Source organism: Passer domesticus, chromosome 9 (genome assembly GCF_036417665.1).
Source record: "Passer domesticus isolate bPasDom1 chromosome 9, bPasDom1.hap1, whole genome shotgun sequence".
Classification (NCBI taxonomy): domain Eukaryota; kingdom Metazoa; phylum Chordata; class Aves; order Passeriformes; family Passeridae; genus Passer; species Passer domesticus.
In genome coordinates, this window is record NC_087482.1 from 42,664,173 (window position 1) to 42,691,133 (window position 26,961).

General features: G+C 43.5%; 1 protein-coding gene across 5 annotated transcripts in view; it reads right to left on the reverse strand.

Annotated features, from left to right (window-relative positions):
- The window catches only part of FOXP1 (forkhead box P1), a 377,944-nt gene that overhangs the window by 318,747 nt on the left and 32,236 nt on the right, over nucleotides 1-26,961 (reverse strand). For all 5 annotated transcript variants that reach the window (XM_064433062.1, XM_064433035.1, XM_064433036.1 and 2 more), the window contains one exon: nucleotides 13,669-13,796. The gene's annotated coding sequence lies outside the window, so the exon portion shown is untranslated. The remainder of the gene's footprint in view (nucleotides 1-13,668; nucleotides 13,797-26,961) is intronic.

The window sequence follows — 26,961 nt, forward strand, 5'->3', positions numbered from 1 at the left end:
AGGCAGAAAACAAGAGAAAATACTCTGTGGACTCTGAAAACCAGGGGACTGAGCTGCTCAACAAGTCACTTCCAGGCAGCTGGGGATGGAGTCAGAAGAGTATATTTGAAATAAAAAAAGAACCAGTGAAGAAGGAACAAGCAAGCAGTGTAAGGAGGGGAAACTGTGCCATAGGAAAACTAATCCAAGAGGAGTCCTGTAACTTGGAAAAGGCTAAGAAATCAAAATTAGGATTTTTTGGACAAGGATTAGTGCAAGAGAGGATATTTCCTACTAGGAAATGTGATTTGAGCACCTCATGCACAGCCCAGGCAAGGACTTCAGAGGAGGTAACAGGCACAAATTACAAGGCACAGTGATGTCAGTTAGCCTGAGACTAAGAAGGCAAATTGAAGATGAGCTTCTGGGTCTAAGCACCCATCAGGGCAGCTTGGGGAATCTTCAGAAGACGCACAAACCTCTCCAGCCTGCCCATGGATGTTTGCCCTTGTGTTTTAAGGCTAAAAACCCGGCTGTTTTGGAGTTACACATGCAAGAGCAAAATCAGCAGCAGAGCCACTGATTCCCATCTCCAGCTCAAGAAGGGATCTGCCATGCAGGAATCCTCCTTGCCAGTTGTGTCTCTTACCTCACTCAGCTTTCTGCTCACTGCCTCCCTTGTCTACAGCCACCATTTCTGCAGCACTTCTCCCTCCTCCTCCTCCTCCTCTTCCCAAACCTCCAACCCCCTCTCCTCCCTGCACAGGAGGCAGCTCCAAAGGGAGCAGCAGCAGCCACAGCTCATAACTCGCCTAACGAGTGCCAGCCAGAAGTGATTTGTAGGCATCAAGTAGATTATTGTTTTTTGAGAGAGTGGAAAAGAAAAAGAGGGGCACAAGCTTAAGGTGTTGTTGATGAATGAAGATGAAAAGAAGGTTTTAGGGTGAGAAGTGTTTGTCTAGTGTGACCTAAACCGTTCAAACCTCATTTGATAGATGATGGACATTTATTCCCTGCTATGTGTCACTTCAAAGTCTGAGGTTTATATTAAACAAGAAGTCTTCTCCCTCTAAGTTGTTCGTCAGTTTTTCCCTGGAGTTTATCACACAGAACAATACTTGGAAATGTAATCACATTTAGTTTTTTAATAAAGTTATCTGGTCACTAGTAGTACATATTAAAAAATGCACTTTATTGTTTTTCATTATGTAATTGTGTGCTTCATTGCTTTTCATCTGTTTTCCCTTGCTGTGGGAGGAGGCATGGCCCAGGAACACCATTTTCCTGGGGATGATGTTCTACATCAGAATGAAAGCACAGAGTGCTCCCCACTGCCACTGCCCTTCCCTCCTCTCTCTCTCCACAGGGAAGAACCAGGTTCCCAATAAAGCTGAGGTATTTTCTGCTCTGAGGTAAGGCAAATCCAGCTTTTCCACCCTGCAAGTGGAGAAGCCATCAGCAGAAAATACTTAAAAGTAAGCAAGGACATGAGGCCCAGCCACAGCTTGAATCACAAAGAAGAGATTTTTGAAGTCTTGCATTCAAGTCACCCGTGATACTTTCTCCCATGCCTTTCTCTGGATCTGGATTTGCAACCTTATGAGAGTTAATGTTTGGAAAGAAATCATCTGTATCATGAAATAACTTTTCCCCAAACAGATAATGGCACTAATAGTTTTCAACAGGGTTTCCTCCAGCTAGGAGACATGATCATTCCATTATAAATGTTTACATTCCTATTCATTAAAAACAAACATATTATGCTAATAAATTATGGAGAAACTGTACTTGATGGAACATGTTCCTGTTTAGTATTCACACAAAGCAGTGCAGCATTTAACCACAGGGTAAATTTACTCATTTCCTTTAAATGTGCCCCAAAAGTTGTTTTCTCAGCACTTGCTCACTAAGATTCCTTTGAATATTGGTTTTTGAGGAGTTCATTTTACTTAGATCCTCTATTAAGAAGAAAACACTATGGATTTACTGAAACCATATTTCTCCACCAGAGTGCTGAATCCCACAGCAGCAAAAAGCATCTCATGCAAGTCCTGGCTCCAAGCAAGGATATCACCTCTTCTCTTTGTCCTGTGCAGAAAAAAAAGACCTTTCATTTGAGATGCTCTGGTCTACACACCCCAAACACACAGACCTCTCCCCATCAGCAGCAAATTTCCACTGCAGCCCTGCTAAGCCCTTGAAGACTCCATAATTTGTGCACCCAACATCAAAGTCAGAAGATTGAGTTATGCTCCATCTTACTAGACTTTCAGAGCTTAAAAAAAATATCAGATTCTACTGAATTTCTCTCTACACAGATGCATCTCTAATGAAACCCCATAAAAGTTAAAACTTATATTCAATAATCATATGCAATTGAAACATCATAAAATGAGAAGTCAAGGAACTGTATGTGGGCTGCAATGACTTGTCTTATTGTATTCATTCCCTTAATAAATATATCTTAAAAATAACCTCACAGTCACACATTTGCAATATAATATAAAAATAACACTGGATTCAAATTATTAAACAGGTAATTTAATAGAACAAGAATTGAAATGTAGGACAGTGTGCAACTTTATGCTATAGGAATAAGATGACTTTAGCCAACATAACTATTTTTCTTTTTTGCATTATTTCTGCATTCATAATACTACAACATCCACATAACCTTGACACTGTAGTCACCTTAGTAACAAACAAGTGTAACATTCACTTATAATTGAAATCCCAATAGGGTGTTTGATTCAAGTAAAACAAAAATCAGAGGCCCCTACTCTGCTACTTTTTTCTTAGTCACATAGACATGGGCTAAAAGGATTTAAAAATAGATATATTTGTACACTATTACATCTACAAAGCAGAGCTATTTAATTTTAATTTAACGCAAAATGGAAACAAATATAACACCTTTAAAAGACATGATGCTAAAAAGAGAACAAATTATTTAAGTTCTGGACCAGCACAGCTTGGAGAATTCACACCAAGTAAAGGCCATATTTAAACCAGTCTTACAGCCAAGAGAAGAAGCTGTTCTGGGGACATTGGACCAGCAGAACTGGGTGTGTAGAGGACAACCTTCACTGTGCCACCACAGCCCAGAACTGATGGGGATGAGTATCCCCATCATGTCAAGCTTCTGCTTTGCATAGCTGGTTTCATTTAAATTGGGCTGTTTTGAATGAAAGAAAAAGGGCAAAGGTCTCAGCAGTGCTCAGAAAGGCACACTAACATGTTTGGTCATTGTTTAGCAATGGCCAAGACCAGACACTTCAGAGAAAGGTACAAGAAACACCTGAACTGAGATTTTTCACCTCTGGAAACAGGACTTTCTGCCTAACCCTTCTCTAGCTTTGTCCTAAACCAGCTGGGCTGGGGGACACGGCAGAACTGCTACTGCACGTGGAAAAGTGGGGTTGAGCTGTCCATGTCTGTAGGGTGATGGGGAGGGGTACAGGGAAGAGAGAATCTGGAGAAATGGGATTCTTAGAAAGCTCTTCCCACCCTGCCACTGGCAAGACAAATTGGAGGCAAAAACATGAGTTTTACTGGGTTATTCTGTCATCAAGTGCTTTGCCTACACATCACCCAGAGTACACATCACCTTGCTGGGGTTAGGGGGATGCCCACGGGCCCCACCAGGAGCTCTGTGCCCAAAACAGCTGCAGGGGTGGGCTCCTTCTGCTGGTGGAAACAAGGACTCAGCTAAATGTGGAGGGCTACAAGTTTCTGCAACAACATGCAAGTCTCCAACATGTGGCCCGTAACGTAGCTGTTGCCATGGTAAAAAATTCATGTTTAGTGAAAAGTGTTAAATCTTGTATCATAAGTTAAATCAGCTGCCAAGACACATTTTCACAAGTAGGGGAATTTTTGTCTTTTCAGAATGGAATGTTTTTCAGTTGACATTGATTTTTCCCTAAAATAAGTCCCCCAGAAAGGAAGCCAATCACACGTGAGGCAGTCCAAGAGCTGAATTACTCTACTCCTTCTCTGAATCATCAACAAGTGTTGTGTGCTAGTGCATGTGTGTGTACAAATGCACTGTAGCTTCATAAATTCCACCCTCTTATACAAATCGGCAGTTATACAATTTATTCAGAATATTAAAGTAATGATCCCAGAAGAAACAGCAATATTTCATGGTTTGGGTGAGGAGACTTCAATAAGTAACTTTTCTAACCAGGAACCAACTCAAAAATTATGTTGCCCCAGACTTTTCACAAATACAAGACTGAGTCTGACTATACAGCTGTTTATGTAGGTCAAGGACAGAAATAGTAAGAGTACATTTATTTGTTTTTATGTTTCTTGCTCAGTATTTCAAAAGAGAACAACTTTAATACAATTTCAGAAAGAGAGCCAAGGTTAAGATTACTGCAGAATTAGCAAAAAAACCCAACAACAACAAAAACACAAATAAACAAAAAATCCCAAAAAGAATAACACCCCAAAAAAACCCCAACCACACACACACACAAAAAAAAAAGTTACTTTTATTCATTTAAAAACTATTGCAAGGAAATCTGGCTGTTACCAGTTCAAGACTGTATGTCCTTCTTGTCCTGAACTACTCAAATCTGGCTCATTCTAGCACCTTATGGTTAATCTTCCATATTTGCAGGAAAATGCATTTCCAGTGGGAGGTTTTCCCACTGACACACCCAGGGAGGACTCAGCACCAGAACAGCTCCTGCAGAGGGGTCACTGCCCTGCTGGACAACGCAGACCTCCTGGACAACATTGTTTTTTCCTTTCCCACATCTCTCTCCAACAACCACAATCTGGATTTCACCCTCAATGCGTCTTCTGCAGTGAGGACTTTGCCCAACAGATTCCTTTCTTTTTTACCTGCTTCCAAGTAGCAACAGCCAGCAGCCAGTCACATCCTTGTTTCTAAGTTAAGAAACACTTCTGATTCCTCCTCCTCTCTCTAATTATTGCTCCGCGATCGATTTGCCGTGCGCCATGCCAAATTCGCACCTTAGCTCCTCACCTCTAGTCACTAAAACTCAAACTCTCCTCCCATCTTCTCCACAAAAGACATTTTCCAGCAAGCAAGCTCCTGCTTACGCTCTCTTGCCTCCCTCTCTCTCTCCTTCTCTCTCCTGAAACCAGCTCTTCAGAAAGGCTGGAGCATATTTAGCCCTCCCAGCTCTCTGCTTGTCTCTTTCTTTTATTTTACATGGCTCAGTGTTCACATTCTGCTCTCATTCTGCCTTCTCTCCTCCTTTCTCTGCTCCGGTGCTACAAAAAGACATCTTCTGTGACACCTTAAAGAAAAAAGGTCCCTGAATTAACGTGACTTGCACTGCGTGGTATTTTCAGACCGCCCATTTGCCAATGTTGCAAACACAATTAGGAAGTAGGGAAAGAGCTTGCAGGAGCAGATGAAAGCTGCAGAGATAAAATGGAAAGCTTTTACCTGCCAAGCTCTCAGGTTAGGGTTCTAGGTTGCCCTCGGATCTAACAAAGCTATAGAAGAGCCATATTAAGGAGATGCACAGTTGCATTGCTGCAAATATCAAGCATGGCTTTTTCCATCCTCCTGAAGACGTGGATTTTTGCTTCCACGATTTGCAAGCTGGTAGCCATAGGTGGTTTAAATTCTTGGTATTAAAAAAAGCTCAGAGCATTACTGACAATTAAAAACAGCTTTTACACATGCACAATAACGCTTCTCATGCTTTAAAAAAAAAAATAATATGCATATCCATATTACCATCATAATAAGTGCCACAGAGTGACATGATATGATTGAGTATAATGGTTCCTTTGGAGCCATTATGGTCGATCAGTAAATAATACACTTTTGAAATTGTCTAACTACATATTTACACTTGTCAACTCTCATACACTTCAGTGACAGAATTTGAAAGAAACACTGTAAAAAACTGTAAGAGCATAAAACCACAAAAACATTATGCTGAAGTAGTATTAAGGTTTGACTAAAACCCACAAAAACATGGCAATTTCAGGTTAAGGCCAAATCTCCCAAAATGACACTGTCTTTAGCTCCCAAGCTGTGCTCAAGTGCCTGCAGTGATCCAGGAAAAGCAAAGGATGAGGCAGGAAGACCATGGGGTCGTGGTGGTCCATGTGAGAACTGAGCCATTGTGGAGGGCTCTGGCCACCAATTCCATGAGAAATCTCATGGGTGAGAACCAGCCTGCCAGCAGCAATTCAGCTGCTCAGCAGAACAGCATTTCATGATATTTTATATAAACAAAGCCCGGGCCCTTCTCTGTTTATTCAGATGAAATTCCCAATTAAGTTGAGAAAAATTAGTCTTCATTTGTTTCAGAAGAGGCCCCATTGAGACACAGGGAGTTTTCCCTAGCTGAAACACATGGAAAAAAACTTCAGGCTTCCACCCTAAAAAGGCATTGCCAAAAAAATATGTTAAACAAACATGACAGTGGATCATTAATATCCCAAAGATTCACTCCATGTGGGGAAAAAACAAGACTGGGAAGGAGGATGTTTTTCCAACAGTAAAATAATGGGCTTGGCGATGTCTTTTTTAATTGATAATTTTGTGTCTCTTGTTCAGCTGCAGCCACTTTTGCTCCGAGCAGTGGTGGCGGCAACTTTATTGGTTCCAGTGGAGCTCTGCTGAAAACAATAAGCATCAAGCTCCCCAGTGCCATCTGTCTTTCTGTGAGGGTCACATCCTGCTGCCCCGGGATCAAGGGGATATTGAATGCTTGGGAGCTGTCAAGAGCAGCCCCAGGCCCACGGCACCTCCTCTGCAAGAAAAGGACCCCAAAAGCTTCAGATGCGCTGAAATCCCGAACCAGACTTTAAAAAGCGATGATGGATATTTTCCTAGAGCAAAGGTCTTCCTTTCATATATATCTATATCTGTATCTATCTCCTTGCTCAGACTTATCTATTACCTGGCTTGTGAGAACAAAATCCATAAAGGCTTGGCAGGGCAGGCTCTCGAAGTTGTTTGGAGACACAACCACCACACCCCTGTCAAGAGGGAATTACAGCCCAGTTTTACAGTCAACTCTCCCCTTGACTGGCTGATGACAGAGCAGCCTCCCTCCATGCTCAGCATCTGGGATTTTACAGCCTCTGTGTATAAATGGGATTTTCATGACAAACAACTCTATATTCGGTTTCCTTGTATATCTGAACGTGAGAACGATCTCTAAAGGCTCTGCTGGGAAGAAGTATTAATGAAGACAAAGAGCATTTCAGGCTGTTCCCCACTGGAGCACTGTCATGATGACAGTATAAAGACTTTGTCCTACACAAGTGCTTTAAGTCCACATCCTGCTCCCCCAGCAATGCTGGACCCCCCCAGTGTGTGCCCGACCCTCACAGCCCCCTCCTCAGCATCCCACCACCCAACCCCACCTGATGAGGACAGAATCTGCCATCAGCTCGTAGAGCTTCCTCTGCTCTCTCATTTCACAAGGCCTCCCTGGAGATATTTGCTTTTGTCTAAATATTATAAACCAGGGTAAGACAAAGACTTCATAAACCCTGTTGCCTTTTCCCTTTGCACAGCGTCTGTCTCCTCTCACCCAACCTCACAGCTCATGCAAATGTCAGAGCCAGAACAGTTTCTACATCTCCTCAGGTCGCCCCACAGTGAAACCAGCAAAGGTAAACAAACTACTGAAGTCTGGGTATTTTTATTTCAGATGCATGTAAATCAGTGGATGAAAGCTGGGAATAAACTGGCAACATGAGGGCAGCTTATTTAAGTTTCCTCCCCCAGCTGAGTGTTCCCTCAATGTAATACAGCTGACATAACCCTACACTAAGGAAAAAAAAAGGAAAAACTCAAAGAGATATAAATATTTTCTCCAAAGTCAAAGACTCTTCCTTCAAGGTGTTTGGCCAACTCTTACAGAAATAAAGAAGCATTTCCCTACCAAAGGCAAAAAGAAATCTGGAGGAGACCAGACACTACCTCACGTGCTCAGGATGGGCTCAGGGTTCATTGTGGGACACCCCAATGAGGAGCCCAGACACCAAGAGTGCTTGGGATGGGCACAAGCTCTTCATGGGAGCAGCAGAACCTGGGATGCAGAAAGTGCTCCTGCTGTGCAGTACACCTCTTCTCAAACAGCAGCCAGAGCAAGAGCTTCCTCCAGGGACTCAAATCAGAAAATGACTGGTCCTGTGCACAGCTGAAAGCCCCTGCAAAGATGGTTTTTAAGAGCAGGAGCTCCAGCTGCCACCTAATTGTCTGAGCAGTGGGTGCCCCAAACCCACAAGCTCCTCACACCATTATCTCCTGGCAGAAAGGTGTTACATGCTCCCACTCTTCCCCCTCTGCCTCCTTGTTTAAAGCTTTCTGGCTGCTGGTGAGGAAATGATTCTGCCTTGCTCTAACTTCCTCTCCATCACCTTTCTGTCTGTGAGGACTGGTGAGAGAATGTTTCCACTGCTCTTGCACTTCTACATCATCCATTTCTGAGACCCTTATAGCAAAAAAAAAGGCTGTCTCCCATCTCCTGCTGGTGATAGCTTTATCAGATAATAGCACAAAGCAGTTATGATCCTGTAAAGCTGTTACCAATACCCAGAGGTATCTGAATTGCAGCAGTGAGACAGATCATGCCTGCTGCACTCACCCACCAATGGGCAAAGCCTGAGCAGCATCTAAGGGACCTGTCTACTAAAGAGAATATCACTACTTTAACCTGCCATGAGCAGTTGTTTGGCTTCTCTGATTTTCTCCATGCACATCGTATTTTTCTATATTTTATTTTAAGTTAAAACCTGCTGAAATTTGATAGCTCCAGACACAACAGTGCCAAGGAAAAGGAGCCTCTAGTCCCTGAGAGGGACTTCTTTCCATGCTGGCTTGACACATAAAATCTGCTCCTTCAATTACGTCTTCCCTCTCACCTAGACGTGACGGTGTGAAAACATAATAAAAGCTCTCAGAAAAGAAGTTCAAGGAAGCTGATAAAGTATTTTTCAGATCTCATAAATACTTTCAAACCAGATAGCCACTTTGCACAGCCCAGCTCTGCCCCTGTGCCGTGCTGGTGACTGCAGGCACTCACGCCTTCCCAAAGCACCTCAATCTCCATCAGCCTAAAAACTGCCCTGAGCAATGAAAACAAAGCTGCTGCCACAAAAAAATCCAGCCACAAGCCCCACTTTGCTCTGTCAGCACTCTGCATCCAGAGAGGTACAAGTGCTTTACAAGAGTTTGTGGTACACACACCTGCAAACTCACAACTTCACATGCCCCACAACATCTCTGCTGTGCCACTCCTGGTTCAAAATATCTCAAGTATCAACGAGGAGATTTTAATTATCCATTCACAACCTCTACCGAGCCAGGGCAAAGCCTTGCAGATAAAAGCTCTGCTCAGGAATTTAAGTTTACCACCTTCCCAAAGCAAATCTTTTCCTGTTATGTGATTTATTGGCATAATAGGTATTATCTGTATGATAAAACAGATTACTTGAAAACCTGTCCCAAGAAATCATTATAGATGTAGAAAAGTCAGGGCTTGCTCTATTGCCACAACAAAAATGCTCAATTTGCTTTTCTAAATATAAAGCAATGAAAAATACCACAAATTTGGTCAAGACAGAATTCTGCACTAAAGCCTTCATTTTAGGTGTGAGAATAATTTTTTTACTGAGAAGGCGTGAAATTCCCCCTTCTCCCGGTGATGAGAAATGCCCCCTGATGCCCCAGCTCCTCCAGGACATAGCCAAAGTCGAAATAATTTTCAAAACTAATATGTACACTGAGTAACATGGTTAACATCATCCAATGAATTTAGATCCACCTACACGGTATAAATATATCTAGATAAACTGTCACCTTCAGCAGAATTCATTAAAATAATGTTGTATCTTCCTTGTTAAATGTAATTTTTTTAATTGAAATTTAATCTTACTGCATTATTTGGTAGATTTTTAATTGACATTTGTAGTAATTAATTGGTAAGCATTACAGCTTTGTCTGAAGAATTTAAAACTAAATTTGACATCGAGATTGGCCAGCCACTGCTGTGAGGTGCCTGCTGGGAGCATTTCATCATCCTCCCAGCCCCTCCTGCTGATCAGAGGTGGGAGATGATGGTCTCTTTCTTACAGTCATGAATTACATTACTAATGTATTCCATTACCACCACGCAAATGTCATGTTAATTCCTGATCATCATCAAGTCATACAATGGTTTCCACGCTGGCACCCAGCCAATTAGCGGTGTGGAAAAATATTCCGCCAATTATATAACTTGAATTAGGTTAAGGACTCAAGAGAAAGCAAAATAAATGCTTTGAAAATACTTCTGAGATAAAATGTAAGTTGACACTGTCTTCATGTGCTATAGCCGATGTTATACAATCTGATAGGCAGCTGCCAACATTCATAACTGTTTATTAAATCTAGCCTCTCTTTATGGTGGCAGCTAAGATCTGTATTTTTACCAATATTAGGTTCATTGTGTTATGAAAAAAGACCAAAATACTTAGGAGCATTCACACCAGCTTATAAAACTTACATTATGTACTTTATTAAATTGTTAAAATTACTTCTTCTCTCCTCCCCCTGCCACAGAGAAAGTTCCACGGACAGAAAAGTTTCAGAAAAACAAAGTCTTTCTGGAGCCACTGATGCCAGAAGGAGCAAAGGAGAACCTGCAAGGACAGAAGTGACATCTCTGGGCTGCTGCCACCTCTGCCTCTAAGCAACTCTGCAAGGGGATGCCAGGCTGGGCTCCTTGAGTTCCCTCCACCCCAGTGACACCCATCTGGGTTAGCACAACCCAGGAGAACCCATCCCTGTTCCATGGACAAACCCCTCTGGCTCTTGCTCCCTGGGTATCACCAGAAGCACCACAGGGCAAATCCAGCCCTTTTTGCCACCAGAGGGGAGGACTGAAGGAGGAGAGGGGCACTGTTAGGAAAGGTGCCCACAATCTGTGGGAAGGGCAGGGGCACAGCAGGTCCCTGACGCGCCGTCCGCTCGGTGCTCAGCGCCGCCGGCAGCACCACCAGGCTTTTATACCACCCCATTATTTTGATTTGTTCCCTTCTTAACTCAATTTATCCTACAAGCACGGTTATCTCCAATTTAAAAACGTACACAGCACCAGCTCCTCGACTTTAAAAATTCATAACTACGAGCAATTTGTTAAAACCTCTTACTGTATCTTTCTCTCTCATTTTCCGAGGTGCTGCAATGAGGCAATTCGCTGTTCTGGCTGCTTACCCCAGATGACCTTTGCCTGCCATAAAATGGTATACAACTCAACTCTCTGCTTTAAATAAAACCCTTGCCTCTTCGAAAGGCCCTACGTATTCAGTCAACACAATCAGCAGAAACCACATTTGGCTACTCAATAAGCTGGAAACCTTTAAGGCGTGCACGGCGGTGAATGAATTCCTGACATCACCAGGGACACTCGAGTGGGGAACAAGAGAGACGGCCGAGAAGTGGCTCTTGCTGCAGCTGGAGAAAGGATCACTCCTTTAAGCTGAACTCTCAAGGAAAATGAGAACAAAAACTGAATTAGCTCGACACGTACCCTCTGCAGTCAGCACATTGCTAGGCAACTTACCATCTCTTGATAGAATTATGGTGGAGGGCTGGTCGTACATCAGGGTTAAGATGAACACAAGCACCAGTTTGGGCCAACTGCTCCTTTCCAGTGGGAATGCTCAATGCTTGGTCATTTCGTATTATTATTCTGCAATATTTCCTAGGCACCTAGAGAGTCTAATGCATTCAGAAGGTATTTTAAAGCTATTATGTGACATGAAAATTTTAAGATAACTGGAAGTAAGTGAATTTTAGGGGGAGTAGCATGAGTCTTTTTCTTTGTTCAAGCCAGCATTTGGAGGGAGTTAACAATCCTTCTTCTCATTGCTTTTATTTTTTAATAGTGAAGATATCCAGAGGGCACGTTACTTCAACACTTTGTCTTTACTCCAGATGCTGGCTGGCCATAGCTCCACACCTCCATAATTCAACCTGGTATTTCAAGTGGATGCTTTGAAACCCTCAGGTCCTTCTGTTTGCCACCCTGAGACCAGACACAAAGTGCCACTACAAGCAGTGCCACGGGGCTGTCACAGCACCCAGAGATGGCACACTTCACCCATGCCAGCCTTAGAAGGGCCTCTATCTTTAACAGTACCTGGATATTGAGATTCTAACCCCAGGCATTATTTACATTTACAAAAGAGGCATTAAGCAAATGCACAGGGTGCTTTAAATCGAGGCATGTACCTTGCATATAACCCCACGTTTCCCATGCATACTTTATAGGCACAAAGAAATAATTAATTACCTAACCACCCTGATTAAAATCAATTGATTCATATATGAGAGAGCAGTGAGAAATTTTTGCATGACTGGAGAAGTCTGGAGTTGGTCCCCATTTGAGGATCTCGGTCGTGTCAGTGAGGCTGGTAATTCAGACATGAAGGAAATGGTAAGAATCCCTCTCCTCCATGCACACTTTGAGCTGCCATATGGGTTTATTCAACTGTTTACTATACCAGTCGGTAAAAACTGAGCAGCTATTATAATCTTTGCTAAATGACATGGTAATTATGCTACCTCTGGAAAAAAAAAAAATTGAAACAGAAAAAAAAAATAATCACAATTCACTGATGTACGAATTTCTCGGGTTTTATAATCTTTGAATTGAAATGCACTTTCCAACACACAGAGGGATATTAAATATATAATAGAAACCTGAATTTATTTAAAAAAACAATTTGTGCTCCCAATTCCTACACAATTTAATTATGCAGATTTCCTGGGTTTGAAAGATTTCTTACACAGACTTCCCAGTTTTGCTGCAGAATGAGATGATTCTTGTTTTCCCAAACTAATATTGCCCCTCCTCTCACCCCAGTTATGAAGAGAGGCAATCAGGAGGAGGCAGATCAGAGGAGTGGGCATGGAAAGCTCCCCGTGCAGGTTCCTGAGGGATGGGGACAGCAGGAAAAGGCACAACCACCCCTTGCATAGCACAAAAGGGACATGGGGGCTTCTCAGGGGGGGTAACCCCACCAGGAAAGGCAACAGGCCCTTAACAGAGGAGGGGTCTCACTCCAGCATCCTCTTGATCTTGATCCAAACAGGCTGTTGAAGGTTTTGTCCCCGTGTCCCCCAGGCTGGGCAGCAGCACCAAGGTGAAGCACACACAGCAGGACAGCTCTCCTGTGTACCAGTGACACCATTTTGTCACTGGGATGCAAGTGCAGCAAATGCTGGAGCTGATTGTCTGTTGGCAATGGCTCCTTTGAGAACCCACCATGTGACACACGATGGCAAGGAGACCTCTCCATATCCATATTTCATCACAACACAAATTGCCCACACAAGCTTGGTTTAGATCCTATCTGTCTGCAAGACTTCAGTTTTGGTCAGGATTTGCCTGCATGAATGAACTCCAGTTTCACCACCAAAGCCCTTGCAGTTCATAGAATTCAGAGGATGAAGAGAAGAAAGAAAGGAAAGGAGTATTTTTTCTGCATAGGTAATATTTGATATTTCTGCTATTTCATGCCAATGAAGGTTGCTTTGGGTTTTTTTAAGAATAGTGGTGACTTGTCTGTAAACACAGACAGTACAACCCCCTCCCACCATATTAAAAAGGGAAGAAAAAAAATGAGGGAAAGATAATTGGTAAGAAAGAATAAGTGAGAGTTACTGCAAACTCAGCCTTGACAACTCACCAGTTTTACTTGCAGGCATCACACATATCCATTCATGACTCAGGGCAAATACAGGAAAGGATTGGAACCCTTCTCATGGCAAATGTGTCTGGAAGCCGGAGTCACTCAGAAAAAATGTTCTCAGGAGACTGAAAGACAAAAACATGTTTTAAAACTTCACTCAGTTAGAATCATATCAAAGCCTATCGTTTTCCTTTGAAAGCAAAAGGTGGTTATAAATGCTGGAGCTGGGGGGAGCATTACAGAAGCATGTCTGTGTATCAAACTATCACACAGCAGATTCTATTTGGCTTTAAATAAAACCAAAACTTACAATATTAAGAAAGGTTTTTAGAGACAAATGCTTATTTCACATTTGCAACGTGCTCCTCCGACAGGAGAGCTTATGTTCCTTCTAAATACCAAAATGTGTCACCATCCAAATCCACATTCTGCCTGAAAACATTGTACTGAGCACAAAATCCAGATACTTTAACCTACTTTGCATTATCAAAATATAACACTCTCTGAATTTCTGAACTATTTACTCTCTGTCTTCACTCACTGCATCCTGATTAAACCTTAATAAAATGTAGAACCTCTTGTTAGCATTAATCTTTCCTCTGAGATAAGGAAAAACACATATAAAAACTATTTGATGTTCAGGGTGGAAAGGCAAAACTTGCAAACATCAGTTAAGAAATACCAATTAGTATGTTTTTTTCCTCAGCTATTAGTAACACAGATTGAGCTTAAGCTTAGCTCAGAGGAAGCTGTTCCCCGTTCAAATGAAACACCCATTTTACTAATAAGGGTATTTTAAAATAAGATGTATAATATCTTCACTGATACAGTATCTGCACTGAGGAACAACTCATACTCAGAAATACAACCAGAGGTGCTCCCAGGGCTGTTCTGCATCACATCTGTGAAACCACAAGGGATTTAAGCAGCAGCTCTGGTGCCTGCCCAGACTGGGGAAGGGCACACTGTGCCCTAATGAATGCACCAGCACCTGGGAGAGCCTCTGCTCCCAGGACCTCTGCACCACAGGGACCTGCAGCACAAACCCCAGGGGACAAAGCAATGGAGAAATACACCTTGGAGCACTCGAAAAAGAAAAAGCACGAAAGCAAAAATCACCTGTGGTGCTTCTGAGCCCTTCATTCCCCAATCCTCACCCTCGACAGCATCCCCAAGGCAGTGGCTGCTCCCACCCCGTCAGTGCTCTGACAGGGGCAAGTGCTGCCGTCCCCAAATTAACCTCATGCAGTTAATTGTTTTGGCAGTCCACTGCAGCCTTCCTGAGGAACATCTGGAAGCTTCTGTCTCAGCAACAACTGCATGAAATTTTGTAAGACAAAATCCAGGTACTTCTCTGGCCCTGGGGCTTTCTCCCGTTCTTTGCTGAATGCGCAACGGCTCAAAGATCACAAGGGTTCAGAAATCTAAATATAGGGACTATGTGACCCTATTACAAAACTGTGCTACACAATAAAAATAGATCCAAAAGGGGTTTTTAAGCAGCATTTATGCTAAAAATTACTTCTTTCTCGGAGACTCTGAAATACCTGCAAACCAAAAGTGACCTGCATCTTGCACTGGTTGTATTTTATTCATGAGGGGCAGAGCACTTGAGAGAAGCAACAGAGCAGTGTCAGAAACACACATGTGAGCCTTGCTTTATTGCTGTGCTTGATGACAGATATGCAGATGGGTTTGTAGCTGAGCAGAAAGCTGCATCTACATATGCTGGGACAAGATTTCTCCAGCTGACCTGCTGCACCACAGAATTCAACTAATCTTTATCCATGATACATCTGTAGGGCAGGAAAGTATCATTAGCCCTCTTCAGAAGATGAGGAATCGAGGCTCATTTTAGCTAATACTCACTCAAAAATAAATGTTCAAGACTTTTGAAGCAAAATTATTGTCTAAATAATATATATGGTCTGCAGAAGATGAGGGTTACAGTGTGCACTGTCCTCACTCACAGATGCAGATCACTCCTCACATCCCTCCTCAATAAAAGGAGTATCTTGGCACCCTTGTGCCAACAAGCAGATTTGTAAGCTGAGAGAGCTCCTACCTGAGGAGTAAGAAGCAGTACAGGGAGGAGGCAAAGACATTCCATCCAGCTCGCCCTGAACTCTGACAGTGCACCTGGAAAAACTGATGCTTCTTACGCCATCAAAAACTGACCTCACTCCACAAAACATTTCTTCAGCCAGGTTTCCCAAGGGAACAAAGCCTACATGATCACCATGTACTTTCTGCACCCAGCCCCACCTGCATCTTTTGAATCCCTTGGATTAATGGGAGCAGAGAGCTCCCAAAGACACGAGTTCTCACGGCATTAACTCCAGGGCTTGCCCCACTGGTGCCCTCCAAACCCAGTGGATCAGCTGTGGGTGCCAGCAGACAGCCCAGGGGCACACAGGCAGCCCAGGCACTTCCATGGACCTCACTGCTGGAGAACCTGGAGAAACAACCCATTCTGCTGGGGGGAAGGGTGGAGGAGTGAGAGGAACAGATTATAGATCGGTTCTGATAAACTCAAGCCTTTAATGATCTACCCACACACTCGAGTTCGATCTGGCATTGACAAATTGAGGCTTTTAATGATGTGCCCACACATTTGAGTTGGCCACTCCTCTTCCACAACTTTCACAAAAATAGCACGCTGGGTTGAAGACACAGAAACTCTAATACTGCTGCAACATGAGCAAAACCCTTGATCAATTTTTGGCAATGCTTCCCCAAAAGTTTTTTTGACAGGGCCCCCAGCACAGCCCTCTAACACAAACCTTCTGCACTGGCCTGCTCCCATACAGATTCTTCGAAGGCACCAGCTCAATAAGGGGCAATGAGATGCAGCAGCTTCAGCATAACTGAAGTACAAAGTCAATCAAACCTTGAAACAGGAATCTGGGCTTCATTAATTCCAGCAATCACAACGTTTTTATTATCACTGTATTAATCAGAATAGGAAACCTATTAATCTGCCCCCAACAAAAATTAATCTTTGTAATATTGAGCAGATTTGAAAGACAAGTTTTAATATTTCACTATTTAAATCTCAAAGGCAGAGGCACACAGCTCAGACAATTGGGCAGATCACTGTGGACTTCATCTCACCAGCACAAGGTCCCTCACCTTTCCCTCCCTGTGCACCTCCACCCTGGGGTCCAGCTGCTCCTGGGGCTTTTGAAGGAACTCAGAGCATCATTCTTACATCAAAATGCAAAACTGGCTGCATTGAAGTTCCTGATGCACTGAAGAGCTGTCAAGAGTTTATGTTGCAAAGGACAGCACCTCAGCCAGCAGTGCCTGGGTGGCACAGGCTGGAAGTGCCACCCATGCCAAGGGCTGCCTGGGTGTGAGGGAGCTCTGCAAAGGGCAGCACACACCTGAGAGGCAGCAGAGGCATCCCTGGGAATGAGGAGAGGTGCAGTGGGAGAAAACAGCAAGCAGCTGCAAAACAAGAAGGTATATCTGAAATTCCCGTGCTCCACCGGAGCAAGTCAGGGACTGCTACACAGAACTGGCCAGGTGACCTGAACCAGCCCCCCAGAGCTGCCAAACATCCCCCCAACACCACACAGGGCACCAGAACACCGCCCAGCTTAAAGGAGAAAACAGGTGGCAGAGGAAAAGTCCAAAATTATGGCAAGGAGCAGGACGAGTCAGAAGGGGGCTGAGGAAAAAAGAGGAATGACAAATGTGAATGGAAAAAGAGGATGACCATCCCAAGCATCTCCAGACAGCCATGCCCTGCCTGGGGAGGGTGACATGGATGAGCACATGGCTGCAGTGTCTTTGGCTGCTTTTCCATCAGCATCCTGCTGTGGCAATCGTTTATGAACAGGTTATTTTGCTACTTGGCCAAATTTTCATTAGAGCAGCTTTCACCAACACACGAATCCATCCACACATGCATCGACACACACCTCAGAACTGTATCTGGCACAGCCCAGGCCTGATCAAAGGCAGAATTTCAATCATCTCACACACGACTCGTGTCAGGCTGTTTACTGACTGCACTGGAACCACAGAACCCTGTTTTAGCTAATGATTTCTCAAAGCCATGTTGCACAAAAGAAAACAGGTTCAACTTGTACATCAGTGCCTAAGAGACTGCTCCAAAACAGACAACTGTATGAAAAGTTGTGCCCATGTATACATATATACAAAACTGTTTTTAAGTGACTGTTTTAAATTAGAATAAATCTGTGTTCCACCAATTAAGCTTTGAATGCACGGCTGATATCGCTCGCTATTTTAAACAAGCGGCATAATAAACGCAAAAATTCAAATATTTTAGAGAAAATACTTGGAGAGTTGAGACATTAATTTTGCCATATACAATCTGTTTCACAGGGATTTAAAAAGCTTTATTGCCACCCTGGGTACATTGGAATAAAGATGAAACACCATCCTTTCCTATTTACATATTAAAAAATACGTGCCTTCTTGATACAGTTACCAGGCTTGCTGATACATGACTCTGTTAAAAACAATACAGCCTGTCTAGAAAACCCCAAGCCCCAAACTAGAAGTGTCCTTGCACTCTAACAGGTTCCAAATGGAAATAAAATGTACTGCTGGCTTGTTTATCCTCCCCTCTGGCGAGTGTCCTGGGGGAGGGAGGCCAGAGGAGCTCCCCAGGGCTCTGCCTAACCATGGAGCTGTTTACCAGCCACCAGAACCAGCAGCAAAATAAAGGGAGTTCAGATCAGACAGGAAAACCTTAGGATCTCAGGATGTCTACATCCAGGTGGGGAAAAAAAAAGAAAAAAAAAAATCCAACTACCAAAAACCAATCAAACAAAATATACCTCCCCAAAAAAACTCCTAACATCCTTTTTCTTATTTCTACCTAATATACTTTGACTGCAGCTTGAGATGATCAGCTAAAATGTTTCAATACAGACAATTTTTTTCTCAAAAATAAATAACCGTTTTCCTTTTCCCCCCTTTTTTCCTCTTCCCCCCCCCCCCCGCCCCCCTTTAAATAAACTGCATTAAAAACACATGTCCAAAGCATCCCTAAAAAGACCACAAAGTCTGCTTGCAAGGGGAACCTCATTGCACCGAGAGTGGTAACATTTGTTCTCCCCTTTCAGCTGGGATCCACCTCAACTTTTTGATGTTGGTTGGAGCTTTTATTTGCAAATAGAGCAGGGCTGCCTGGGATGGAGGGCTCCTCTGGAGCATGCCATGTGGTCTGCACAGATGTTCCTTTTATTCCCGTGTCCCACAAGGCTCCGAGGCTCGCCGGTGTTAAACAGATTACGCAAGTAGAACACTTGATTTTGCATGTCCCCCTTTTTTTCCAACAGTTGTCTAATTTACTCGACCCATTCTGCCCCCTCCTTGTCCCTCACAATCACTATAGAAAACACAGAAAAATGCAGCTGAAGCAAGGAAGTTTTTCCTCCAGGAGCGGAATATACAGGAATGCTCAGCACCCGCAAACAAGGCAGAAATGCAGAAGAACAAAACTTATTGGGACAGTAAAGTAACCAGCTCATTAGTCAGGCTGTGCTAAAGACACTTCATTATATCCCAGCACCACCAGTCGCTACAAGTAGCATAATCTCTCACCCTTATTTATATGTACAAATGAGAAGTGAACTTTTTCCAAATTAAAAAAAAAAAAATCTAACACCAATTATGGGTGCTAAGCATTCGAAAATCCTTGAAAATCTGGCCTTCAACTCGGTCACAAAGAAGGGGCTTAATTTCCCGGCTGTCAGGCATCCCAATCAACAACTGAAGTCAATGGGATCTACACAGCACCTTATTAAAAAAAAAAAAAAAAAAAAAAACAGAGCCTAAGAGGCCCATTAAGGAACTGCAGCTACAGGGAGAGAAACCTCACTGCTGAACCCAGCAGCAATACACAGCTTTGTGCACCAGCCACTTCGCTCTCATGCTTAATTTGATTAATCATTTTGGTATTATCCCCAATTAGAAAAGTGTCTAACAGGAAAAAAATCAATTAAAAAAAAAAAAGTGGTTTAAGCCTAAGGAAGGGCAGCTACTGAACATGCAACAACTTGGGACTTCTGGCATTTACCAAGGATACAAAATTGAAACTAAAAATTGCGGACAAATACAAAGGCATTGGTGTTTCATCCAGACTGCGGATTATGAATTTTTTTTTTTTTTTAATAAACTGAAACCGAATTCCAGATGTTGAAAGTTGGGAAGTAAAAACTGCTTTAGCTGTAAAAACACAGAAAGGTGAGACAAAAAATTCTGCTGAAATATAATGAATCTTAGGGATGAAAGCAAAGCCCATGCACCCCCTCACCAGGAGAGGGCTGGGACAGGGATTTTTGCACTCTGTGTGCCAAGCCAGGTAGTGGCACAGGGTTTGCCCTGAGTTTCCTTTTAATAATGGACAGAGTAGAGCAGGAATCCCTGGCAACTCCTGCAGCAGAAAGGGGAACAAACCTCCCCTGCAGTGCTGCACGGGACCTCCTGGCAGCCAGACCTGGCTCCCTGCAGCCCACGGGTGGCACCTGGCAACTCCACCTGTGCAGCAACACCAGGGCAGGGGGCACTTGGGCATGCCAGGGACACAAATTAGCACATCCCAAAAAGACACACAAACCCACCTTTTCTTCCACCGGAGTCCAAATCACCCCTGACACAGCAGAGCCACATCTGAGGCTCCGCAGCCCCTCCAGCATCCAAATACAACCCAAATTTGGACCCGCATGACGAGTTCTAGGTTTATTTTATGGGCTTGATCACCACCAACACTGAGGGATTTTGAAAGCAGAATTCAAGGCAGTAATTTGAGATCACTGGTTTCGCCTCTGTTTGTTTCCACCACAGCATCCACAACGCCACAGATGAACACAGAACATTTAGAGTATCCCACAGCATCCCACCAACTCCTTCCCAGAAGTGACTGAGTCTCACCCTAAAATTCAGGAACAGCAGCAAATGTTTGGATTCTGATAAGAAGGGGAATATTCATCAGCATACTTCACAAGTGATGCAGTCACAACTTGCAAAACTTAGTCACAGAAATATGACTGAACTTGTCTGCAACCACACAACAAAGTACCGTCTAGTGGTTAAAATCGGAGGACATGATTCAGGAATGCAAGCCTTTTCAAAGAAGAACTAAAACACATGATTAAGTGCTGTTGAAGTCAATAGGCTGATTCAGAGACCAACTTCTGGAGCGATGGATAATACTCCCCACATTGCCATATGGCTCTCAGTCAAACTTCCTAGAAGCATTTGCTAATACCAGGTTCCACCACAGCTTTTGGGAGGCCTGCTTTTCTTTTGCCCTTTTTTCTCCCCCCCCCTTTCTTTTTTTAAACCTATGTCTGGGATAATTTTCACCCACTCTGAAGATCCTCCAGGCTCTCACTGACTGAGAGAGAATGTGCCATGATAACTGCAGGGTGGTGCAGATTCATGCAACAACTAATAGTCTCAAATGCAAAGTTATCTATATATATAAATGAATTCAAGAACGCATTATATAAATATATGCTATGTAAAATAATAAATGCAAATCTGTTATAATCCAAAGGCACTTTCTGTGGTGTTTAGTGAAAGGCACGCAAGCCTGTTACAGTGATGAAATCCAGCACAAGCATCTTGGCCAGCCAAGGGATCTTTGCAAACAATCCCAGTCCCACCTCAGAACTCCCGAACCCGCTTCCTTTACGACTTGCAAATATTTCATTTCTCTTGCCAGCTCCCCGCTCACTGCTGCACTAAAATGTTCTGTGGCAGGTTTGCTTTTCTGCTAATATATTGTGCACAGACAGCAGCCCCTTGTCACAGCCTCCTGCAGGGTGGTGACACCAGCACTGCCACCCCACCAGAGGGTCACCCAGTTTCCTGGGAACGCCATCCAAGAGCACCTCCTGCTCCCCAGCCTTCCCCAGTCCTGCCAACACAAACACACAGCAAACCAAACCTTCCAGCAGGATAAATGGCTACCCAGCAGTGCTCAAGCTACATTTACAGCAACTCGGTTACGGTTTGTATTTCTATTTATGGGATGGGAAACGAAGGGGAAGACCACTGGCCGAGCCACCCACTGACTTTCATGGCCTCCCCCATGCACATGACTGAAATAATCCACTAATTCTGCACCTTTCCTAATCCTTGAAAAGGTTGAAAACTTACTCTTTACCTTTAGTCACGGAAAAGAAGAAAGAAAACAAAAGCCCAAGGAATTCTTGCTGGCTTTTTGAAACACTTCACAGATAAGGCGTAACATCATTTTTAAGCAGTTTGAAAACACCCTGTTACTGCCTACAATTAAATAAATGTAATCACAGCCTAAGCTGGCCCTCCCGGCCATCTGTCTTTAAGGCAATGGGGAAAGAAGAGGCGCTACAACGTGCAGTACTTTTTCTGGCTTTTAAAGTGTTTCTCCTTATTCAATATCTAAATTAAATCAAATGGAGTATACTAAGTAAGCCCATAAGACACAGCGCATGATGCAAGAGTCTTAAAATCCTTATCTACTGAGCACTCCAGCTTAAAGGCTGATGTTTTATGTTCCCCTGCAGCGCACGGGGATCCTGCTGGCTTGGCCAGACTAGGAAAATAAGCTTCGAATGACCAAATGCAACTGCAACTTGAAAAGTAGGAACCAAACCAGACACAACAAACCACAGAGCAGCCGCCCCAGCCCGGCCTGGGCTCCCCCAGCACTGCCATTCCCTCCAGTGACCGGCTTCACCTTCCCAGGGCTGCTGATAAGAGCCCAAACCCGTGAGTGGGGCGGGTAATCACGAGGTGTTTAGCCCAGGATGCTCAGGGTGAGCGAGGCAGGAAGCCGGCGTGCGCTGGCGGAGGCGCAGATGCGCGGAGTTGTGCAAATCTGCTGAATTCCAAAGTTATGAATGCCCCGAGTTTAAGCGATTCTGAAAACGCCCGTGAGCCAAAATCCGCAGTTCTGTCTGGAGGCTCTCCCTGCAGGTCCTGGGGCAGGGGAACCCACCCCAGCAAACACCCACAGGCAGGCCATCAGGACATTTTGGGTCGTTTTCTGCCCGTGAGCATCCTGCAGGCAGCTCACAGGACAGTCACTCCCTGGTGCTGCTTCACCTTTGTTCCACTGTACCCAGAGTGGCAATAATGCTTTTTAAATCCCTGTGAAACAGATTGTGTATGGTAAAATTAATGTCTAAATTAATGTCTCAACCCTCCAAGTATTTTCTCTGAAATATTTCATTTTTTGTGTTTATTATGCTGCTTGTTTAAAATAGTGAGCAGTATCAGCTGTGCATTCAAAGCTTAATTGGTGGAACAGAGATTTATTCTAATTTAGAACAGCCACTTAAAAGCAGTTTGCACAACTTTTCCTGACCTCATTGATCCTGGAAAAGAAATGGATTCTCCTCCAGGCTCATGCATCTGAATCTACCTCCCATGGCAGAAGGGAGCACCATGTACTGCAGGGCCTATAAATACCAACTTCCAGTAAAACGGAAATAAAACCAGAGTTCAAGTCAAACTCCACCATCTATCCTCCAAGTTTGTATGTTTCTCTCCTGAATTCACGTCATCAAAGCATAACTACATGTGAAACATCATTTTACTTGTCCAACAAAAGGGACATAGATCACAAAAGAGTAAAGCAGCTCAAATATTAAAATGGGAATAAAACTATTGCTGATATCAATGGTATAAATTAATACTAGCAGTTGATTAAGTCCAGCTGTATTCTTAGACTTTTGTTCTATGACTGAGACTTTTTCACTACACTTATATTACTAAATAATAGAATTTATTTATGTCCTTAGCTCTACCAGATCAATCACTTTAGGTTTTATTGTTAACTCATCTGCCCCACATTTGGCACACCTGCCCACAGAAACAAACCACACATTGTACCTTATTTCCTCCACAGAAAAGCTCTGTAATTTCCACCCTATCTACTAAGTATGTTTAGAGGTCAAACTTCAGATCTCTTCCTTTGGGCTTTTTTTTCCCCTCTTGTTACATTTCAACTTGTAAGCGCCAAAAAACGGTTTCAAAAATGAAAAAAAAAACCCTAAAACACAAAACCAATGCTTTCTGAGCAGGAAAAAAATTGCAAAAATCGTATTTCCTCTGGACCAGACATCGCAGCTTGAAAAGGAAGAAAGGGAGAGAAAAAGAGAGCGAGCCAGTTCCTGCTGCAGAGCAGCCTCTGGGCTGAGTTGTGACGACAGCACTGGGACATCCTCAAATCCACCCAGAATTCCAACAATGCAAGGCAAAGCACTGCCACAGCACAGCCAACCCAGCCCTATGGACAGAATGCATCTCTTTGTGATGAAGGGATAAGCTGAATTTAAAACCGTGGTGGCTGTTTTTTAAATCTTCTAAAATCAACAGGAACTTGGCGCGCAGCTCTCCAGCAGCACTTGGAAAAATTGAGTTCACAGCACCGAGGGCACAGGGGGAAGCTTGGCCTTAGCCAACATCCTTTGGCATGAAGAGATTGCCTGACATCAGCAGAAAGGATCAAACCACGCTCTGAGAAGTTCCTTAGAGACGCAATATAAAAAAAAACAAGTAATATTAAAATAATATGATTGATTTATACTAATAAAGGCTAAGGAGGACAGAGAGGGAGGGGAAAAAAAGAAAAAATGAAAAGATATACCAGCCTACAGCAGTGGTCAAAAAAAAAAGTAATTTCAGGGCCCAAACCAATGGAATTTTTTAAAAATTAAAACAATTTCATAAAACAATTCCACTACAAGCCCACCCAAAGCAGCAAGAAGCCATTTTTACCATTTCAGTCAAATACAAAGCTGATACAGTAACTTAAAGGATCAGGACCAAATAAGATATGTGGGACGGCAATCTGAATGCCAAGTTTTACCCATGTGAGTTCAGTTATAAATGCTCGGAAAATGTGATTCCCTAACTTAGAAATAGCAGCTGCAGCATTCAAAGGTACTCCAGTAATTACTGGAATGCTCGTTGAAAAACTAGACAGAAGCTAACATCTTACTTACATTAAACACATATTCGCCACAAATTAAAAGAGCCACAGAAAAGGAAAAAAAAAAAAAAGAAGAAAAAATAACAAAACCAGAAAACAATCAGGCGAGCAGATGTTCAAAAAAAGAAGGGGGATAAATGACAAGAGAGGGCCAGATGCTCATTTCTGCTGGTTGTCACAGTGCAATGAAGGTACCCCACAGCACCAGCCTGGCCAAGTCACCGGAGCTCAACAGCCAAAGGGAGTCAGATTGTCACCTCTACATCTGTAAGTGGTAATTTCATCCCAGATACTGCAATAACACACTGCCTTAAAATCTCTGAAATGCTGCCTAGTCATCTGAGACAGGAGTAAAACAAGCAGCAACGCCAAGTGGAGTTGTCTGCTACTGCCTGAGGGACTCCTGGGTTTAGCAGCCGGGCTGGCATAAGGATTGTATTATCGAGGAGTGCCCTGCACTGCTTTATTAAGTGCCAGTGAAGTGTCTATTGCATTCAGTGCCTGGGAAATACGGTGAGAAACGTCAGCCACCAACCACCAAGCTACAAATTAAGCTACTTGACCAATGTGTGCTCATTATCAGCCGCTGGTTCCTGGAAATAAACCGCTCTGGAAGCAAGGGACTGGCGAGGTGAGCAGAGACGGGGGAGATGGGAAGAGAACAGCAGCAAACAGAAAGCCCCAGGACACGCTGGTAGGAGCAGCGAGTCCACACCCAGGCTTTGGAAGGAGGTACCCGAAGAGAAGTTATCTGCAAAATGTGCATCACACTCTCCTGGCTCTCTTCACACCTCCCCCTTCGCATCCCCACTCCCATGCACCTTCGCGTCTATTCCCACACTTCTCTCGCTACCCACATCCTGAACATATTTATGTTGTAAACATCCATTTGGAAGCACTCGGGGAGCCTGTGGCACACAGAATGATGCTGCTCTGAGCTTCAGGAGGCAGCCGGCTCGCCATGACCCCCTCTCTCCCTCTCCCAGCTGCACAGGAGGGGAAAGAATTACTTGGCCCTCACACTTATCTTTTATCCACTCAGGATCCAGATTATTGCCTAATAAAACTTCACGGCAAAGCTATTAAAAATTAAAGGGATATCTCCCTTCCTACATAATGATTTGTCACAAGCCAGACCTAAATCAGGATTAATGAGGTTCATGGTGTCTTCCTTCTTTTCTTTTTTAATTTGGCAGAATTTCCTTTTTTTTTCTTTTTCTTTTTTTTTTTTTTTTTTGCAGCCCTTCTCACTCCTTTACTGACACAAAATTTCTCCTTCAGTGCTCCAGACCTTACTTCTTCATCAAGATGAAGTAAGAGGCGAAAGGCAGCTGAGCCAGCAGAAATGTTCCCACTGTCCTTCAGGAAACAGAGAAGAGTCCAAGTAGTTGGTATGATTCAGAACTAGTGGTAGAAAAAGGACAAACCAGATTACAGCAACAGAGGACTCCATCCAAAACCTGCATCCAAAGAGACTCCTGCTAACATATGGTGGAAATGTGACTTTTTGCAAATATCCTCCGCAGAAGCCAATTCCTCTCCTCCACCCAAGCCCCATCCAATAGCTCTCGTAGAGCGAGCTGTTACTTACACGTATTAGTCAGGATAGGCATCAGCCACGATACCAATTTTAATCCATCTAGCTAATGAGGAATCTGCCATCTAGTTAACGTGCTCAGACCCTCCAGAGAAATTAAAATCCACCTATTCAGGCTCTCACTGAGCACTACCCATCCCAGATCATGGTGGCTGCTGCTCCCAGGGATTGCATCCCGTGCTCGCTCCGCAGCACCGGCTCCACCAGCACAAAGGAGAAGCACCTGAAGCAGAATTGCACTGAAAAGACAGAACTTGGAAAGAATGCGTTAGCAACTTCAATCCAAATATAAAATGCATTTAAAGGTCATAATTTGCATAACTACATCTCATGTTTTTTGTTGTGCGGGGTTGTTTTTTTGTCTTTTTTTTTTTTCTTTTTTAAATTGCTCTATCCTGGAAGGTGCCGAGCGCCGCTGCTTCTCATTTAAAGTTTTGACAACTCTTAGGGAGGTTCAGTGCTTGGCAGGAGCAGCTCTGCAAGACATCCTAGGACCACACTAACAGGTACATAGCATTAATAAAAAACCTTTTCAAAACACAGACTAATGGAAGGAGACACACGGCACCGTTATCACGTGAGGACACAGCTGGGCTGACACAGGAGTTTCACTTTCTTGTGATGCAGTCTTGATAGTGGATTCAGAAAAGCAACAAGATGCAACCAGTTGTAGCAGGAAAGCTCAAAGTGCCACAAAATGCCCCAACAACTGTCGAAGGTTTTTTGA